Genomic DNA, 21,208 nt, shown 5'->3' on the forward strand with positions numbered 1-21,208 from the left:
GAGATCCATCCTGGGAAGGGAGTCTTAAAAAAGAGAGAAGTTTCCAAACACCAGGAAACACTCTCTCCTGTGGGTCTGTGGTGAGCCTTGGTATCTCAGAGGGCAAAATAACTGGGAAGAAAAATAAATAAATAATTAAAATCCACAGATTACGTGCCTAACAGCAACTCCCAGCAGAGCAGCAGCCCAGAGGCTTGCATCCCCCACTAGCAAGCGGGGGTGGGACAGGGAGGAGCTGGCTGTATTGCTTAGGATAAGGACCAGGCCTGAATGCCGTGAGGGCAATCTGAGGGAACTAGCTTGAGACAGTAATCCAGACTTTGGGATAGCTATCCTGCGAAAAGGTGAAAAGCCCTAACCTAAAACACCTCCAGGAACACTCACAGAACAAAGGACTGAGCAGAGCTAGCTGGCGACGGACCAGCCCATCCCCCACTGGAGACAGGCAGGCGAGGGTAGCCAGAGCTGGAAGGGGGCATTCGCGGCCCCAGATAGGCATCCTATACCAAACTGCAAGCAGACTTCGTTGCTAACCAAGACTTTTTGGGTTTCTGGATGGTCGACATCCGCCAGGAGGGTCGCAGCCAGAGATCAGCTCCCCAGAAGAGACAAACTGCACACCTGAGAAAACGCACCTGTTGCACACCCAGAAAACCAAGCGGCTGGCACAGGAGAGGTGATAAGACGCAGCCTCCAACTGGGGATGACTACATGCACCAAGCACCTGGTCACCTGAGCTGCTCGGACCTGGGATGGTGCAAAATGCAGGCCCAACCGAGTCTGCCCCTTTGTGAAGTACCCGAGAACCTGAACCTGAGCAACTTAGACCTGGGAAGTGCACACAAACCAGGGCCTGCATCAGACAGTTTCCAGCAGAGCAACCTAGACTCTGAGCAGTTTAGACTGGGTAGGCACATATGCCGTGAGCAGGGGCAAACCCAGTGTGGCTGAATCATTGTGAGCACTCCCCACACATGCCAGTGATATTTGTTTGCAGTGTTCCTCCCTCCCCAAAGCACGACTGAACAAGTAAGCCTAAAAAAAGTGACCACCACCACACCCCTTGTGTCAGGGTGGAAATTAGACACTGAAGAGACCAGCAAACAGAAGAAGCTAAAATAAACAGAGGGAACCACTTGGAAGTGACAAGTGCAATAGATTAAAACCATGTAGTTAGCACTGACTACATAGGAAGGGGCCTATAGACCTTGAGAAGTACAAGCCGGAGCAGAGAACTATTTGAAAATGAACTGACCCCACACTGTCCACAACAGCTCCAGAGAAAGTCTTAGGTATATTTTTACTATTATCATTTTTTAAATTTAATTTAAAAATTTTATTTTAAGTCCCTACTACATTAATTTTCATTTTTATAACCTATTACCTTGCCAAAAAAAGAGAAAGACCCTCTTTTTAAAGCAAACTTCATATGTATATCTTTTATAATTTTTGTGACTTTTTTTTAATATTGTATTTTTGAGAATCTAACCTCTACTCTAGATTTTTAATCTTTGCTGTTTGGTATTTGTTATCAACCTTGTACCTTTAAGAACCCAATCTTCAGTATCCATTTTTACTTGGGAACGAGATCACTGGCCTGATTGAACTCTCCCCCTTTGGACTCCTTTTTCTCCACCAGGTCGCCTCTATCTCCTCCCTCCTCCTTCTCTTCTCTTCCGAACTCTGTGCATCTCTTTGTGTGTTCTGGGCTGTGGAGAAGACTTAGGGAACTGATTATTGGCTAGATCTGTCTCTTTCCTTTTGATTCCCCCTTTTATCCTGCTGGCCACCTCTGTCTCCTTCCTCCCTCTTCTCTTCTCTGTGTAACTCTGTGAACATCTCTGAGGGATCAAGACTGTGGAGAGCACATAGGGAAGTGATTACTGGCTAGCTTGCTATCTCATCTTTTGATCCCCCCTCTTCTCCTCCTGGTCACCTCTATCTCCCTCCCGCCTCTTCTCTTCCCCATGTAACTCTGTGTACCTCTCTGGGTGTCCCTCACTGTGGAGAAACTTTTCATCATTAACCTAGATGTTTTATCATTGGTGCTGTACAGATGGAGAAGTCTTGAGGCTACTGTAAGAATAAGACTGAAAACCAGAGGTAGGAGGCTAAAGTCCAAATCCTGAGAACACCAGAGAACTCCTGACTCCAGGGAACATTAATCAATAGGAGCTCATCAAATGCCTCCATACCTACACTGAAACCAAGCACCACCCAAGGGCCAACAAGCTCCAGAGCAAGACATACCACACAAATTCTCCAGCAACACAGGAACATAGCCCTGAGCCTCAATAAACAGGCTGCCCAAAGTCACACCAAACCCAGTGACATCTCAAAACTCGTTACTGGACGCTTCATTGCACTCGAGAGAAGAAATCCAGCTCCACCCACCAGAACACTGATACAAGCTTCCCTAACCAGGAAACCTTGACAAGCCACCCGTCCAACCCCACCCACAGCAAGGAACCTCCACAATAAAGAGGAACCACCAACTGCCAGAACACAGAAAGGCCACCCCAAACACAGCAATATAAACAAAATGAAAAGGCAGAGAAATACCCAGCAGGTAAAGGAACAGGATAAATGCCCATGAAACCAAACAAAAGAGGAAGAGATAGGGAATCTACCTGATAAAGAATTCCAAATAATGATACTGAAAATGATTCAAAATCTTGAAAACAAATTGGAGTTACAGATAAATTGTCTGGAGACAAGGATCTAGAAGATGCAAGAAAGGTTTAACAAGGACCTAGAAGAAATAAAAAAGAGTCAATATATAATGAATAATGCAATGAATGAGATCAAAAACACTCTGGAGGGAACCAACAGTAGAATAACGGAGGCAGAAGATAGGATAAGTGAGGTAGAAGATAGAATGGTAGAAATATTAAAATAAATGAGGGCAACCTCAGAGACCTCTGGGACAATGTAAAATGCCCCAACATTCAAATCATAGGAGTCCCAGAAGAAGAAGACAAAAAGAAAGACCATGAGAAAATACTTGAGGAGATAATAGTTGAAAACCTCCATAAAATGGGGACGAAAATAATCACCCAAGTCCAAGAAACCCAGAGAGTCCCAAACAGGATAAACCCAAGGCAAAACACCCCAAGACACATATTAATCAAATTAACAAAGATCAAACACAAAGAACAATATTAAAAGCAGCAAGGGAAAAACAACAAATAACACACAAGGGGATTTCCATAATGATAACAGCTGATCTTTCAATATAAACTCTTCAGGCCAGAAGGGAATGGCAGGACATAATTAAAGTGATGAAAGAAAATAACCTACAGCCCAGATTACTGTACCCAGCAAGGATCTCATTCAAATATGAAGGAGAAATCAAAAGCTTTACAGACAAGCAAAAGCTGAGAGAATTCAGCACCACCAAACCAGCTTTCCAACAAATGCTAAAGGATCTTCTCTAGACAGGAGACACAGAAAGGGTGTATAAACACAAACCCAAAACAATAAAGTAAATGGCAACAGGATCATACTTATCAGTAATTACCTTAAATGTAAATGGGTTGAATACCCCAACGAAAAGACAAAGACTGGCTGAATGGATACAAAAACAAGACCCCTATATATGTTGTCTACAAGAGACCTACCTCAAAACAAGGGACACATACAGACTGAAAGTGAAGGGCTGGAAAAAGATATTCCACGCAAATAGAGACAAAAAGAAAGCAGGAGTAGCAATACTCATATCAGATAGACTTTAAAACAAAGGCTGTGAAAAGAGACAAAGATGGACACTACATAATGATCAAAGGATCAATCCAAGAAGAAGATACAACAATCATAAATATATATGCACCCAACATAGGAGCACCACAATATGTAAGACAAATGCTAACAAGTATGAAAGGGGAAATTAACAACAACACAATAATAGTGGGAGACTTTAATACCCCATTCTCACCTATGGATAGATCAACTAAATAGAAAATTAACAAGGAAACACAAACTTTAAATAATACAATATACTAGTTAGACCTAATTGATATCTATAGGACATTTCACTCCAAAACAATGAATTTCATCTTTTTCTCAAGTGAACACAGAACCTTCTCCAGGATAGATGACATCCTGGGCCATAAATCTAGCCTTGGCAAATTCAAAAAAGTTGAAATCATTCCAAGCATCTTTTCTGACCACAATGCAGTAAGATTAGATGTCAATTACAGGAGAAAAACTATTAAAAATTCCAACGTATGGAGGCTGAACAACACGCTGCTGAAAAACCAACAAATTACAGGAAAAAATCAAAAAAGAAATCAAATATGCATAGAAATGAATGAAAATGAAAAAACAACAACCCCAAACCTATGGGACACTGTAAAAGCAGTGCTAAAGGGGAAGGTTCATAGCAATACAGGCATACCTCAAGATATAAGAAAAAAGTCAAATAAATAACCTAACTCCACACCTAAAGGAACTTGAAAAGGAAGAAATGAAGAACCTCAGGGTTAGTAGAAGGAAAGAAATCTTAAAAATTAGGGCAGAAATAAATGCAAAATAAACAAAAGAGACCATAGCAAAAATCAACAAAACCGAAATCTGGTTATTTGAGAAGTTAAATAAAATTGACAAACCATTAGCCATCAAGAAACAAAGGGAGAAAAATCAAGTCAACAAAATAAGAAATGAAAATGGAGAGATCACAGCAGACAATATAGAAATACAAAGGATCATAAGAGACTACTAACAGCAACTATATGCCAATAAAATGGACAACTTGAAAGAAATGGCCAAATTCCTAGAAAAGTAGAACTTTCCAAAATTGAACCAGGAAGAAATAGAAAATCTTAACAGACCGATCACAAGCATGGAAATTGAAACTGTAATCAGAAATCTTCCAACAAACAAAAGCCCAGATCCAGATGGTTTCACAGCTGAATTCTACCAAAAAATTAGAGAAGAACTAACACCTATCCTATGCAAACTCTTCCTGAAAATTGCAGAGGAAGGCAAACTTCCAAACTCATTCTATGAGGTCACCATCACCCTAAAACCAAAACCTGACAAAGATGCCACAAAAAAAGAAAACTATAGGCCAATATCACTGATGAATGTAGATGCAAAAATCCTTAACAAATCTAGCAAACAGAATCCAACAACATATTAAAAAGATCATACATCATGACTAAGTGGGCTTTATCCCAGGGATGCAAGGATTCTTCAATATCCACAAATCAATCAATGTAGTGAGTGAGTGAGTGAGTGAAGTTGCTCAGTCGTGTCTGACTCTCTGCAACCCCGTGGACTGTAGCCCACCTGGCTCCTCCATCCATGGGATTCTCCAGGCAAGAATACTGGAGTGCATTGCCATTTCCTTCTCTAGGGGATCTTCCCAACCCAGGGATCGAAACCAGGTCTTCCACATTGCAGGCAGACACTTTAACCTCTGAGCCACCAGGGAAGCACAGGGAATCAATGTAATACACCACATTAAAAAATTGAAAAATAAAAGCCATATGATTATCTCAATACATGCAGAGAAAGCCTTTGACAAAATTCAACATCCATTTATGATTAAAAAAAAAAAACAACTCTAGAAAGCAGGAATAGAAGGAACATACCTTAACATAATAAAAGCTATATATGACAAACCCACAGCAAACATTATCCACAATGGTGAAAAATTGAAAGCATTCCCCCTAAAGTCAGGAACAACACAAGGGTGCCCACTCTCATCACTACTATTCAACATAGTTTGGAAGTTTTAGCCACAGCAATCAGAGCAGAAAAACAAATAAAAGGAATCCAGATTGGAAAAGAAGAAGTAAAACTCACTGTTTGCATATGACATTATCCTCTACATAGAAAACCCTAAAGACTCCACCAGAAAATTACTAGAACTAATCAATGAATATAGTAAATTTGCAAGATATAAAATCAACACACAGAAATCCCTTGCATTCCTATACACAAACAATGAGAAAACAGAGAAATTAAGGAAACAATTCCATTCACCACTGCAATGAAAAGAATAAAATACTTAGGAACATATCTACCCAAAGAAACAAAAGACTTAGATATAGAAAACTATGAAACATTGGTGAAAGAAATCAAAGAGGACACAAATAGATGGAGAAATATACTGTGTTTGTGGATCAGAAGAATCAATATAGTAAAAATGAGTATACTACCCAAAGCAGTGTAGAGATTCAAAGCAATCCTTATCATGCTACCAATGGTTTTTTTCAGAGAACTAGAACAAATAATTTCAAAATTTGTATGGAAATACAAAAAAACCTAGAATAGCCAAAGCAATCTTGAGAAAGAAGAATGGAAATGGAGGAATCAACCTGCTTGACTTCAGTCTCTACTACAAAGCCACAGTCATCAAGACAGTATGGTACTTGCACGAAGACAGAAGTATAGTTCAGTGGAACAAAATGAAAAGCCCACAGATAATCCACACACCTATGGACACCTTATCTTTGACAAAGGAGGCAAGAATATACAATAGAGAAAAGTCTTTTTAATATGTGGTGCTGGGGAAACTGCTCAACCACTTATAAAAGAATGAAACTAGAACACTTTCTAACACCATACACAAAAATAAACTCAAAATGGATTAAAGATCTAAACGTAAGACCAGAAACTAATAAACTCCTAGAGGAAAACACAGGCAAAACACTCTCTGACATAAACCACAGCAGGATCCTCTATGACCAACCTCCCAGAATATTGGAAATAAAAGCAAAAATAAACAAATGGGACCTAATTAAAATTAAAAGCTTCTGCATAACAAAGGAAACTATAAGCAAGATGAAAAGACAGGCTTCAGAATGAGAGAAAATAATAGAAAATGAAGCAACTGACAAAAATTAATCTCAAAAATATACAAGCAACTCCTGCAGCTCAATTCCAGAAAAATGAAAGACCCAATCGAAAAGTGGACCAAAGAACTAAACAGACATTTCTCCAAAGAAGACATACAGATGGCTAATAAACACATGAAAAGGTGCTCAACATCACTTATTATCAGAGAAATGCAAATCAAAAGCACAATGAGGTACCATTTCACACCAGTCCAAATGGCTGTGATCCAAAAGTCTACAAACAATAAATGCTGGAGAGGGTGTAGAGAAAAGGGAACCCTCTTACACTGTTGGTGGGAATGCAAACTAGTACAGCCACTATGGAGAACTGTGTGGAGATTCCTTAAAAAACCGGAAATAGAACTGCCATGTGACCTAGCAATCCACTGCTGGGTGTACACACCGAGGAAACCAGAATTGAAAGAGACACATGTACCCCAATGTTCATCACAGCACTGTTTATAATAGCCAGGACATTGAAGCAACCTAGATGTCCATCAGCAGATGAATGGATAAGAAAGCTGTGGTATATATATAAAATGGCATATTACTCAGCCATTAAAAAGAATACATTTGAATCAGTTCTAATGAGGTGGATGAAACTGGAGCCTATTATACAGAGTGAAGTAAACTAGAAAGAAAAACACCAGTATACTAACGCATATGTATGGAATTTAGAAAGATGGTAATGATATCTCTGTATGTGAGACAGCAAAAGAGACAGAGATATATGGAACAGTCTTTTGGACTCTGTGGGAGAGGGCGAGGGAGGGTTGATATGGGAGAATGGCTTTGAAACATGTAAATTATCATATGTGAAATGAAATCGCCAGTCCAGGTCCAATGCATGATACAGGATACTTGGGGCTGGTGCAGAGGGATAACCCAGAGGGATGGGATAGGGAGGGAGGTGGGAGGGGGGTTCAGGATGGGGAACACATGTACACCCATTGTGGATTCAAGTCAATGTATGGCAAAACCAATACAATATTGTAAAGTAATACAAATAAACAGGAAAAAAATCAAAAAAAAAAAAAAAGAAAGAAAATAATCTCATCCTTGTGTCTTCAGTGTTTACTTGACATTTAATATATTGTGACTGACTAAATAAAAGAAGAAATGCATGAAGACAATTGTCAGTAGACACTAAGAATCAATATTAAATGGAAAATTTAAATGAAGTAGTACACATAGTTTATCCAAGGCACTGGCTGGTATTTATATCATCCAAATAAATAATTTTTTTGTATCTCTTCTCTTTGTACCCTTGGTCCTACTGGATAATCTTTGCGTACACTGTCTGAGTTTCAAGAGCTTGAACACCAGGTTCAACTTTAAATAGGACTTAGGAGCAAACCTAGAGAAAAGCTGGATCATTTTGATGCTAAAATCTCCAAAAATTGCAGGCTAATTATGGCAGACCAACTTTTCTTCGGAGAAGGCAATGGCAACACACTCCAGTACTTTTGCCTGGAAAATCCCATGGACGGAGGAGCCTGGTGGGCTGTAGTCCATGGGGTCGCTAAGAGTAGGACACGACTGAGCGACTTCACTTTCACTTTTCCCTTTCATGCACTGGAGAAGGAAATGGCAACCCACTCCAGTGTTCTTGCCTGGAGAATCCCAGGGACAGAGGAGCCTGGTGGGCTGCCGTCTATGGGGTCGCAAAGGGTCAGACACGACTGAAGCAACTTAGCAGCAGCAGCAGCAACTTTTCTTATTCCTGGAAATAAAATGGAGCTCAGCAGTATGAAGACTTTCCATTCTAGAAGATGTTAGACATAACCTTGTTTATACCAAAGCTTTGGAAAATAGAGAATGTATTGTTTACCAGTAAAGATATTCATGTGAGGACGGGTAATCAGCCAACATTTTGGGGAGCCAAAGACACAGTTATAATTGACTGTTTCCAATAAATATGTGTCCAGAATTGGAGATGGCAGAAGATCTAGACTTTCTTTTTTTTTTTTTTGCTGATGCTGAAAAATTGCCATGCCAGACAAAGAGTCCAGACATTTGCATTTGCAGGGCTTTTGCTCAAAGAAATCTTCCCAATCTCCCTTCAAAGAGTTTAATGTTTTGGGGCCTCTGGCACTGAATGAAGCTGACTCTGGAATATGATGGAGATCAAACATGAAGATATTGTACTCTCTCTTCTAGATAGAATATACAAAACTCATATTGCCAGTTTGAGGCTATAAGAGTACAAGTCTGTAGCATACAAAAACACTTTCAGGAAGTGCTCCTGCATTTTCTTTCTTTTATGTTGTCATTGTGAGTCCAGTAAGGACAGAACAACTCCTTGGGAAACTTCACCCTGTTTCAGAGGGCTACACAGATCAAAATATTTCGAATCAATACCTGAGTTATTTGGGATTAGAAAATAATAGCAACTACAACACATGAGCTACAGAGCCCTAAAATAATAGCACATATATCATATCCTTTGTGGTTGTGTCACACTTTTTTCCAAACGTCACACAAGTACAACCTGTGCTGTTTTTGCCTCAGAACATGCAGCAAGAAGAATAAAAGCTTTTGAGATGGTCGTGCATTTACACTACACCTTTTACTACCTGAACCAATTGGAAGTTAAAAAAAAAAAAAAAAATCTAGAGAAAAAAGGAGGGGGTAGAATTGGATGAGAGAGAAGTAGAAAAAAGTATTACCAAAAGAAAAGATCTTTTCTTCCCACGTGAGAGAAATCCAAGGGGGAGAGAACGATCTGATTCAGATATTACATAATCAAACTATTTTAATCACCTTTTTAGAGATCTAACATACTGGAGGATAAACCCCAAGGAAGCCGCAAAGCGCCACTGCTGAGGGCAGGGGTTGGTGACGAGAATTCAGATGGCAGCTTGACTGAGAGGACAGAGTTAGACTCTCCCTGAGTCTCTCATTCTCTTTTTCTTTTTAAGTTATTTGGAGACTATGCATCTCCTTTCTTAATTCTTTCCTGTTTAGTGTGTGTTTGCTGCTTATACGAACCTTTAATGGTCTCAGGTATGGATCTGATTGATAGCCTTACTGGAATGGCAAAATCCAATAAACCACTGCTAGTAAATTATGAAAAGTCCAAGAAAATGACCCCTTATAAGAAGATAAGATAAACTGCACAAGAGGATAGTCAGATACTTAAAGAAAGACCCAGGAACAGGCAGTGAACCTCACAGCCAACAAAAAGTAACTTACATAGAGCTTGGAGGCATTAAATGTGTTAATTAATTAATCAGGGATAACTGGCTCTTCTTTACACCTTAGTCTCCAACCAGAATAGGTCTTTAACTGTGGAAATGCTGTGGAGAGATGAGAAGGCAGAGGCAGCAAAGATGAGTTGGGGATTCACGGGCTGGACATGGGAAAGTGAAAACGAGTCTAGCTAACACAGACTCTTCTGAAAAAGTTGAGGTGAGAGAAAAGGATGGAGCTAGAGCCATAATATATATCTTAAAATACATAGAAATTCATCAGGAAAGAGCTTGGACCAACACCTGAGGGAGAGAGAGGGAGATCAGAAAAAAAATTTTTCCCTGTTTATTTTCATAATAGGAATGGTAAATGAAGGTGTCCCTACACTGAGATAGAACCAGTGATGAAAGATGTTGACTGAAGCGCTGAGAGAAAGAAGAAGGAAATCAGCCCTACCAATCATTTAATAACATTTAGGAAATTTTCAAGTCTCTTTGGTTCTTTGGTGGATATGGTCCACAGATTTTTTTAAAAATAAATTTTTATTGGCTTTAGTTTTCAAAGAGGGCATTTTCTGTTTTTATTTTGGCTTTAGTCCATGGTCAAGAATACACATGTATACCTGTGATGAATTCATTTTGATATTTGGCAAAACTAATACAATTATGTAAAGTTTAAAAATAAAATTTAAAAAAAAAGGCATCAGAAAAAAAAAAAGAATACAAGAGAAAGATACCTTATTTATCATCCTATAATTAAAATAAAAAATAAAGTATACCTGTAATGCAGCTGCAACAACCATAATTGTTCATGGAGTTTAGTTATAGATCAGTACATGTACTAATGGAAAATACTGAACAAAATGTGTGTATGTATATACACACACACATACAAACACACTATACGGTTAAAAGTAAACGTGTTGCTGCCATATTTAAAAAATAAATTAAAAATACATCTTGTAAGTTGTTTTGACAATATTCTGCTTTTAGCCTTATATCATTGCCAATAAGCATTTCATTTACCTAATGAAAAACATATTTACAGTAATGAGTACACAGGGTTTTAATTTGCATATGCAAATGCATTTAATCACTAGGAATAGCTGGCAAGTAAATAGTATGTATGTAATTATTTCAGTGACTGCCCACTTTTCCAAGTTCATAAAAATACTTTATAGCTGGGATTAGAGATTAATATTTTTCAAGGGAAAGAGACCAAATTCTTTACTGTGTGAAATGACCATGATGATAATAACAGCTACCAATTATTGAATCTTACTTAGTGTGAGATGCAGTCCACATATTATTTCTATTCCACAGAATACCTAACAAGGTAGACATTATCCTCATTTTAGAAACAAAGGAATTAAAGTTCAGTGAGGTGAAGAAATCTGAAGGTTGCACATAAAGAAACAAAGCTGGGATTCAAAACCAGATCTGTTGATTCTAACACCTGACCTCTTTCCACTATAAGAAGAAAATCTTCAATTACCAATTCATGCTACTACATTCAAGCAAGTTTTCACTTTCTAATGTTTTATATTTAGTTTAGAGATTGGGAAATAAAATTGGAACAGCAAGAGGTATTTCCGAGTAGATGAATGTTGGCTTTCCCATGTGGCTCAGTGGTAAGAAGCTGCCTGCCAAGCAGGAGATGCAAGTTCAGTCCCTGGGTTGGGAAGATCCCCTGGAGAAGGAAATGGCAACTCATTCCATTATTCTTGCTTGGAAAATCCCATGGACAGAGGAGCCTGGAGGGCTACAGTCCATGGGGTTGTAAAGAGTCTGTTACAACTTAGCAACTAAACAACAAAATCAACATTTCATAGAGTAGGTAAATGCTGGTAGTACCACCTATTTACATGGATACTAGGAGTAGTGGCTTTGCCTTCAGTCAAGTATGTAGAAAATGCCAATATGACTTCTAAGTGGGACTTGAAATTAAATATTATAAAACAATAAAAATAGTGTTTCTCAGCTTCAAGAGTTTGTTCTTTCCAGGTATTAATCCAATGGAAGTAAATGAAAATTTTTATAGATTGAGATGCAACTAAAGCTCCAAGACAATGCAGAATGTACTATGAGGATTAAATGAATGTTCTAATTAGTGACTTTATTTTTGGGGGTTCCAAAATCACTGTAGATGGTGATTGCAGCCATGAAATTAAAAGAGACTTACTCCTTGGAAGGAAAGTTATGACCAACCTAGATAGTATATTCAAAAGCAGAGACATTACTTTGCCAGCAAAGGTCCATCTAGTCAAGGTTATGGTTTTTCCAGTGGTCATGTATGGATGTGAGAGTTAGACTGTGAAGAAAGCTGAGTGCTGAAGAATTGATGCTTTTGAACTGTGGTGTTGGAGAAGACTCTTGAGAGTCCCTTGGACTGCAAGGAGATCCAACCAGTCCATTCTAAAGAAGATCAGCCCTGGGATTTCTTTGGAAGGAGTGATGCTAAAGCTGAAACTCCAGTATTTTGGCCACCTGATGAGAAGAGTTGAGTCATTGGAAAAGACTCTGATGCTGGGAGGGATCGGGGGCAGGAGGAGAAGGGGACGACAGAGGATGAGATGGCTGGATGGCATCACCAACTCAATGGACGTGAGTTTCAGTGAACTCCAGGAGTTGGTGATGGACAGGGAGGCCTGGCGTGCTGCAATTCATGGGGTCACAAAGAGTCAGACACGACTGAGCGACTGAACTGAACTGAACTGATATGGTTCTTACTGACCAGTGTGATTTAACCCACCCTCACCATACAGTTTTTTCCAGTCATCAGCAATGGCAACAGATCTCCAAGCTTATATCCTCATTGACTTGACTCCACAGTTCTGTACATTACCATTCCCTGTTTAAGAAATCTTTTCTCAACCTCAACTGGAGAATCACTATACACTCCTTAAGGTTTAATTTTTTGGAAGATCTATATCTGACCTCCCAGTCTTCATTGAAAGATCCATCTTTAATTTTCAATTATACCTTTATGTGGAAACCTTCATAAAAACTCAAACATTGTATAATTGCCGTTGTTACTCTGTTGCAATTGTTTTAAAATTGTTGTTCGCTAGCCTGGTAATTTGCCAGTTTCCTTATGGTAGAGGTCATATATTTTATATATGATTCTTTAGCATCCCATCCTAATATATTGCACTTTATCAGGAGCCCAGTAAGAATTCTTGAATTAAAAGTCAAATAAGTACACAAAGGCAAAAAATTCCTGCTACAAACCCTATGTGCATGTTGCTTATTTAATTTCTGTCCCATTTCTATGGTGGTGCAGATTTTTGTATAGCTGCAACTAGATGCTTTTGCTTTCATATTCTTCTGTATTGTGTTCATATATATGCTCCAAATTCTGATAAGCTTATAGCATATCAATTTGACAACTAGATGGTATAAGAAATTATTAGGAGGAGGGCAATAGGCTCCAACAGAGTTGAGACACATGGAATTACACGGGTAAATGTGGTAACTTTTTGCTTCTCAGTGTATCAATTATAAATCTGAACATCTTATGATCATAAGCATCTCTCATTCAGAAAAGATCTGGATAGTTTGGGACCTTGATTGCTAATGTGTTTTCTGACTGGAGTCTAGGAATTGTCTGTGAAGTTTTTGATCTTATTATCTGTAGATTGATAGTTTCTTTTTAGGACTATTTGAAAAGAAATGAGAAATAGGCAGAAAAGAAACATTTGTCCACAGAGTCAAATAAGCAAAGAAAAATTTCCTTATCTAATTTCTTCATAACCACGAAAGGAGATGAAATCACTCATAAGAATGTGGTTGATCATGTCATTAGATTGGGGTCATTATCTTATCCCCAACAGTGATTTGAAAAAAAAAAAAAAAAATCTCACAAGGCAAAGGAGACTTTCCAGAAGTAATTAGAGTAAGTGTCTTCAGATGTGGATATTATCTTAGTTATTCAGTACAATCAAAAAGTTCTTTATGAACTAGAGAGAAGCCGAAGGACTAAAGATAGAAAGAGATATAAACACAGAAGCAAAATATAAGAGTCATGTTATATAAGACTTGAAGGTGTTACTGCTGCTTTTGAGATGGAAGAAGGGCCACAAGCCAACAAATGGAGGTTGCCTCTAGGAGCTGGAGAAGGCAAGGAAACAAATTCTCCCCTGGATACAGCAGAGCCTGAAGCACTGTTAAGGCTCAGATAACAATTCTTGGTATGTTTAACAGAAAAACATGTACCCTGAAGTCAAGGGAATCTGCTTGGGTGAGACTTCAACCTTCCTCTGTGACAAAATACTGACACTGGACTTGCCCTTCTTCCATAAACACTGTAAAACTGGGGAGAAAAAAAAAAAAAAAAACTATGAGACTACCACTTTCATGCATTGGAGGGAAAAAAACAAACAAACAGGAAGCATATATCTATATTCCTTGAGAAAAGAGAAAGTCAGGAATAAATCCAATATTTGCCTTGGTTCTCTAACTGGGGACACACTCCCTATTGTAGTGCAAGGTAGAGAAAACTCAAGTTAAGGGACACTTTTCCTAACTGGAGAAGGAAGAGATTTCCAGGATGATGAAGCAGTTTGAATATATGGAAAAGGATCTAGGAAACCAGGGAGCTGCTAGGCTGTTCATGAGCAGGGTACCACCCCATTAATTCTAGAAGAAAGGAGTCCTATGGAACTGGAACCTCAGTGGACGTGCCAGAAGTCACTGGGAGACTCTGACTGTCTGGCCTTGGTCAATCATTTGAAATCTCAGATAGGTCATCTCTTTGGAAATAAAGAATATGTCACATAATAAGAGCCATTATCTAGGACTAAGAACAAACCAAAAGAGACCAACACAACACTAAGAAAATTAACCTTCAAGGGACTTTCCTGGTGGTCCAGTGGCTAAGATTCCATACTCCCAATGCAGGGGGCCCAGGTTCCATCTCTGGTCAGGGAACTAGATCCCACATGTTGCATGCCACAACAAAGATCAAAGATTCTGTGTGCTGCAACTGAGACCTGGTGCAGCTAAACAAGTAAATCCAAATAAATATTTAAAATGTAGATAAAACCATATAAAATTACCTTTGAGAAATAAAAGAAACCAGGGATACAAAGGCTTGCCAGACTATAACATAATACTCTTTAAAGGAAACACTATAACCCAGAATTTCTATGAAGTATTTCAATACTAAACATAAAATAATACATTATTAGACATATATTCATAGGTTAAAGTATGCAAAAATCACAAAGTAATCAATAATCAAAAGAAAAAAAATCAGATGATAGCAACACCCCTAGTCAATTCAGAAGTTGAATTTAACAGTTTAAAAACAACTTTAAAGAAAGCATTTTTAATATGCTGTAGAACTTTAGGAAAACATGATTATAAAGAGTAAAAAGGCAGATAATTTTAGTAGAGAAATGAAAGCTGTAAGAAAACAACACTCAATAATGGAAAAGTACAATACCTGAAAAGATAAATCCATTGTATTACAAAAGAGACAGTGAATTTGAGGACAGATCAGTATAAATTATCTAATCTGAAGAAGAAAGACAAAATAATTTTTAAAAATAGAAGGAACCTGTGGCATTTATTGAGGAAGTTGAACAGTTTATAGTGGAGGGAGATGTTAAAATACATGTAGTGCAGAAAGGACAGGAGGGTGATAATTAGAAGTTCACTACTCCAAATTTCTTCTACTGTTTATTAGTAAAACATTTTTGAATGGATATCATGAAAACATTGTATAATCAGAAAGGGCAACAAAAGATAAAAAAAGAATAAAAATACTTGATTGACCCAAACAATGCAGAAAATAAAGAACAGATGAACAAAGAGCAGAAGCAATAAATAGAAAGTGTTTCTCTGGTGGCTCAGTGGTAAAAGAATCTGCCTGCAATGCAGGAGATGCGGGAGACGTGGGTTCAGTCCCTGGGTCAGGAAGATCCTCTGGGGAAGGAAATGGTGACCTACTCCAGTATTCTTGTCTAGAGAATCCTATGGACAGAGGAGCCTGGTGGGCTGCAGCCCATAGGCTCACAAACCTCAACTTAGTGAGCAATAAATAAAAATCAAATACCAAGTTGGCAGAATTAACAAACCTCACTTCTTTAACTGTAAGAGAGAAATTACAAGACTGGGTAAAGGTAGTAACTAACAGTTTTGGTTAACTATTACTGCTTAACACATATAAGTTGTTACTTATAAGTAACAGCACAAGTTGTTACTTGTGATAAGTAACAACTTATCATAAACTTAAGGGCCTAAGACAATACAGTATCTCATGGTTCTGGAGGTGAGAAGTCTACAATGGGTTGCCAAGGCTGAGTTCCTTCTGAGGGTCTATAGGACAATCTGTCTGTTTGCCTTTTTCAGTCCCTGCAGTCAGCCCACATCCCTTAGTTCTTGGCACTGCATCACCTCAAGCCTCTGTTTCTGTCCTCACATCTCTTTTGACCCCGTCTCATTCTTTCTCTTATGGGGACTGGACCTCCTAGGATAATGAAGAATACTCCTCCAATCTCAAGATCCTTAATCAGAGTTGCAAAGTCCTTTTTGTCATGTAAAGTAACACATTTATATTCACATATTCATATTCTTGGGATCTTAAAGGACATCCTTTGGGGGGTATTTTTCTATCTACTGTAACAAACTAATATGAATTATTATAAGAAACACACTTTAAACATAAAGATACAAGTGGGTTTAAATGTGATAAAAACACTAAATATGACATAGTTTGTAAGGCTATTCTAATATCAGAAAATATAGACTTCAAATGAAGAGTATAACCAGAGATAGGGCGGTCATATATAGCAATGAAAGTGATAATTGATTGTGTAAAATAGCTAGCTATTGAGAAGCTGTCTAGCACAGGGTGCTCTGTGATGACCTAGAGGAATGGGAGGCACAAGAGGGAGAAATGTATGTATACATATAGCTAATTCACATTGCTAAATAGCAGAAACTAACAGAACATTGTAAGCAATTATACCATAATAAAAAAGATAAAGAGTTCTTATATGTCTATTAAATTATATGCACGTGGGCTTGCTAAGTTGCTTCAGTTGTGTGCAACTCTTTGTGACCCATGGACTGTAGCCCACCAGGCTCCTCTGTCCATGGGATTCTCCAGACAAGAATACTGGAATTGTTTTCATGTCCTTCTCTATACCCCCAAATAGATGAAACAAAAATTGTCACAATTAAAGGGAAATACACATATATAATAATATTGAAAATTTAATACTACTCTCTCTTAAACTGAGAGAACAAGTATATTAAAAAATAAGTAATTATTTAGAAAACTTAAACACTATAAGTCACTTGATCTCATTCTTATTTAAGGAACACATTACCCAAAAACAGAAGGACAGATTGTTTTCATGTATCTAGTGGAAAAGAACACATCTGCCCGTGCAGGAGACCTAAGAGACATGGATTCGATCCCTGGGTTCAGGAAGATTCCTTGGAACAAGGCATGGCAACCCACTCTGGTATTCTTGCCTGGAGAATCCCCATGGGAAGAGGAGCCTGACAAGCTACAGTCCATATGGTTGCACAGAGTCAGACATGACTGAAGTGAATTAGCATGCATGCAACTATTATTCTAGGCTATGAAACAACTCCCCCCAAATTTCAAAGGACTGGAATCATACAAGAATATATTCCATAATCAAAATGGTCTTACACTGGAAACAATATATTTAGAAAAGCATCAAATATTGGCAAACCCTTATAAGGCCATGAGAGAAAAACTGCAAGAGAAGTTTAAAGATATTAAGATAACAATTAAATACAATGTATCAAAAGTTGAAAAATGCAGAAAGTAGCACTCAGAGGGAAGTTTACTGTTTGAAATGCTTATGGGAGAACAGAAAGGCATAAATTCAATGATTTATGCTGCCACCTTAAGAAGACAGAAAAAAAGGGGAACGTGAAATCGTAACAAATAAATGAAAGGAAATCATTAAAAAAAGAGCAAAAATCAACATTATATACAAGAGACAAACAGTAGAGTCAATGAACCACATTTGTTCTTTGAAAAGTATTTTAAACTGTTAAGCTTCCAGCAGGGGCTTCCCAGTGGCTCAGTGGTAAAGAATCCACCTGCAATGTAGAAGACACAAGAGACGCCAGTTTGAACCCTGGGTCAGCAAAATTTCCTCCTCCAACCCACTCCAGTATTCTTGCCTGGAGAATCCCGTGGACAGAGGAGACTGGAGGGCAATAGTCCATGGGGTCAAAAAGAATCGGACATGACTGAGCATGCACATGCAGAAGCTTCCAGAAAGATGAAGAAAGAAAGTGATATAAAATATCAACATTAGAAATAAAAGACATTCCTATTCCTCAGGAATAAAAAAGATAATCACTGGATATTATAAACAATTTTAGGTTATTAAATTAAAAATTATATGAAATGGACAGAAGTTTTAAAAACAATTTATTGAAAGGAACATACCTAGAAACAGGAAACAGAAATAGCTGTACACCAATGAAATTGAATTTGTGATTAAAAGAAGTTCCAACACACCAAAAGACCTCCAGGGCCAGACAGTTTCACCGGTGCAATGTGTTCAGCAATAAAGAGGAAATAATGCTCATGTGACACAAATTTTCAGGAAGTAAAGGAGGAAGTCCACTGGTCAACTCATTTTATGAGGTCAATGAAACTGATAGCACATTTAGACAAAGACACTACAGGAAACAAAACAGACATTACATTCTTAACACTCATGATTGCAAAACTTTTTTTAAAAGTTAAAATATTAGAAAATCAATTATGCAATATATAAAAAGAATGCAAGATATTTATGTAATCAAGTTGGGTTTACCCTAGGAATACAATTGATATTAGAAACTTATTCAGTAGAGTTGACCTCATTTACAAGTTTTTAAAAAACCATACGATACTCTAGATTCAGAAAAAATGTTCAACAAAATTCAACATTCTTTTAAAATAAAATATCTATGGAGATTAAGAAGTGAACTGAAATTTCTTCGATCTTAAACAGTTATTTATGCAAATACTATACATCATGAAGGTTTTTCTTGTAAGATCAATAATAAAACAATGTACACTGAGTCACTTATGCACAACATTGTACAAAAAGATCTATCTAGTTCAGTAAGGCAGGGAAAATAAAGAAATTGAGGTTGGAAAGGAAGAAGTAAAACTTTTTAATTTGTAGATTGTATGATAGTATAAGTAGAAAGACTTCCCTGGTGGCTCAGACGGTAAAGCGTCTGCCTACAATGAGGGAGACCCGGGTTCGATCCCTGGGTGGGGAAGATCCCCTGGAGAAGGAAATGACAACCCACTCTAGTATTCTTGCCTGGAAAATCCCATGGATGGAGAAGCCTGGTTGGCTACTGTCCATGGGGTCGCAAAGAATCGGCCACGACTGAGCAACTTCACTATCTATCTATCTATACGTAGAAAATCCCAAAGAGTCTAAAAGAGGGGTGGGGCAAGGGGGAAACTGCTAAAACTAATAACAGCATTTAGCAATGTTACGAGGTACAGTGTTCATATACAAAAATCAATTGTCTATAAAAACTAATTATATCTCCACATATTAGGAATAAACAAACTATAACAAGAAAGTTAAAACTATAGCATTCAAAAACACTAAATACTTAGAAATTTAATAAAACACTTCTAAGAACTCTATATTGAAAGTATAAAATATTTCTGACAGAAATTAAAGACAACCCAACTTAATAATAAGGTACACCATATTTATAGATTGATGTCCCAACAATATAAAGGTGTCAATTATCTTAAATTGGTCTTTAAATTAAATGAAATGTCAATCAAAATTCCAGTAGGATATTTTTCTGGAGGTTGGCAAGTTAATTCTAAAATTTATATGGAACTCTGCTGCTGCTGCTGCTAAGTCACTTCAGTCGTGTCCGACTCTGTGCGACCCCATAAACGGTAGCCCAGCAGGCTACCCGTCCCTGGGATTCTCCAGGCAAGAACACTGGAGTGGGTTGCCATTTCCTTCTTCAATGCATGAAAGTGAAAAGTGAAAGTGAAGTCGCTCACTCGTATCCGACTCTTCGCGACCCTATGGACTGCAGCCCACCAGGCTCCTCCGCCCATAGGATTCTCCAGGCAAGAGTACTGGAGTGGGGTGCCATTGCCTTCTCCGATATGGAACTCTAAAGCACCCAAATTAGACAAAAGAGCTTTGAAGAAGAAAAACAAAAGACTTAATACTATCTGATTTCAATACCTATTATAACACTACAGCAATCAAGATTAAGATGTGAATTACACAGCTCATTATAATTTACTCTTATCTGCAGTTCACAGCTAGATTCTATCTCAATCAGAAAAATCTTGAAAGTCATAAAAAGTAAATTATAAAATCATATAAATGGCTATCTGCACTCTATTTAATGTATATATTTGGATTCCAACATGCTCAGTCATATTTGACTCTTTGCAACCCATGGACTATAGCTTGACAGGCTCCTCTGTCCATAGACACTTACAGGCAAGAATACTGGAGTGGGTGGCCATTTCCTCCTCCAGGGGATCTCACCAACCCAGAGATCAAACTCACATTTTCTGCATTGCGGGCAGATTCTTTACAACTGACCACCTGGAAACATCATATAGTTGGAGAGTCACCTAAATTTCCTGAGGCTTATTTCTTAATCCAGGATAAAAATGCATACTACCAAAACTGCTGATGTATACTCAAATAATTAGAAATGAAAATCCCCTTCCAGTTCTCATCCAACAATACATTATTATTAGACGATATTTCCTTCAAATTTGAACCAGGATACTGGATCATAGACATGATCAACAACCTTCTGAATTGTACCTTCCATTAAAGTTCTAAATACATATGAAACTTCTGGGTCTTAGTTTTTGAGACCTGGCCATCTTTTCTATATGGCTGTATCTGCAGCCATGAAATTAAAAGATACTTGTTCCTTGGAAGAAAAGCTATGGCCAACTTACATAGCATGTTAAAAAGCAGAGACATTACTTTGCCTACAAAGGTCTGTATAATCAAAGCTATGGTTTTTCCAGTTGTCATGTATGGATGTGAGAGCTGAACAATAATAAAGGTTGAGCACTGAAGAACTGATGACTTCAAACTGTGGTGCTAAAGAAGACTCTTGAGAGTCCCTTGGACTGCAAGGAGATAAAACCAGTCAATACTAAAGGAA

Source organism: Bison bison, unplaced genomic scaffold, assembly GCF_000754665.1.
Source record: "Bison bison bison isolate TAMUID 2011002044 unplaced genomic scaffold, Bison_UMD1.0 scf7180017864341, whole genome shotgun sequence".
Lineage (NCBI taxonomy): Eukaryota > Metazoa > Chordata > Mammalia > Artiodactyla > Bovidae > Bison > Bison bison.